The sequence below is a fragment of the Agrilus planipennis genome, unplaced genomic scaffold (assembly GCF_000699045.2).
Source record: "Agrilus planipennis isolate EAB-ADULT unplaced genomic scaffold, Apla_2.0 scaffold388, whole genome shotgun sequence".
NCBI lineage: Eukaryota > Metazoa > Arthropoda > Insecta > Coleoptera > Buprestidae > Agrilus > Agrilus planipennis.
Genome location: NW_020439357.1, coordinates 125461 through 126703, shown reverse-complemented (window position 1 = coordinate 126703; position 1243 = coordinate 125461). Strand labels below are relative to the sequence as shown.

The 1243-nt window shown below is 31.3% G+C and overlaps 1 long non-coding RNA gene across 1 annotated transcript; it reads left to right on the top strand.

The window, feature by feature from the left end:
• The first annotated feature begins 299 nt into the window (after nucleotides 1-299).
• LOC112905758 lies at nucleotides 300-1243 on the top strand. The gene is made up of 3 exons (XR_003231991.1): nucleotides 300-943; nucleotides 1045-1113; nucleotides 1224-1243. It is a non-coding gene; the product is annotated as an uncharacterized LOC112905758 (long non-coding RNA).

Genomic DNA, 1243 nt, shown 5'->3' with positions numbered 1-1243 from the left:
TTATACGTATGTAAAGATTTCCATATAACTTACAAATACACCTTACATGGCCTTTTTGCGAAACATCGCGGACGATTGCTTTATGTATATTGAATGTCATTGCTATATGGAAGTTGAAGTTGAATCAATTAAAAAACAATTCCAAAACAGCTAACTGCGATTACCTTTGTGGGATTTACATCTATGTAAATTGTTTTTACTGGTTTAAATAACTAAATATATTTCATGTTGTTCAGTTTAGATGTCTTAATTAATAGCTGCGGCATTGTTTACATATTCGTATCGCACTATGTGGCAATTTTTGAAAACTATTCTGTTATAAGTTACAGAACACATTATTTCCGTACTTTTGATTAAGTGCGTTTATTGAAGAATTGTATGTACGCACGCCATCATACAAATAAATGATTTAAAACAATTTTAAAACGTTACAAACGTGTTAATACTTAATAGAACGAAAGATTTGACATACAAATACATGTTTCGAACATTTGGAACTGTTTCGTTTATCAACGTAATAACAACGATTTTTTCCTTGGTCTTTACTCAGGATTATTGTATTTCTTGTAATATACAAACATTTCGTCCTCTCTTTGGAACATACGAATGTTTCAAATGGTGTCATACCATCATAGTGGTATTGAATAAATGACATTGTATTTAGTAGACTGAAAATCGTATCATTAGGAATAAACTTGTTGACCCGGAGGGTGTAATTGTTTTCTACATTTAATTATATTTTTAGTTTTGTAGAGAAATAATTTATTCGTATCCCCAAAATACTCACAATATACTGTATCATTGCAGCGTATAAAAATTTACTTATGATTGCCTCTGCAGTAGTAATAATTATGAACACAACAAGATAATTTTAATTATTTTCACAGCATTCACAGTAACCGATGATCACTATCCCCCTACGAGGTTCTCATTCTTCTTGCCGGTACGTGTTGCTGAAAAGCTTCACTAATGTTCAATATTTATGCATATTTTTTCTACAAGTATTCTGTACCTTTGTAACTACAATTTTCATTATTTTTACAGCTTTTACAGTCACATATCATCGCCACCCCCCTACGAGCCTCTCTTTAAGTTATCTTGCCACAGATTCCGGTAAGTGTTGCTAAAAAGCTTGACTAACGTTCAATTTTTATGCATCATACGTTTTCTAGACAGTATTCGGTACGGTACCTTTTTAAGTATAATTTTCATTATTTTTACAGATTTTACAGCCACTGATGAT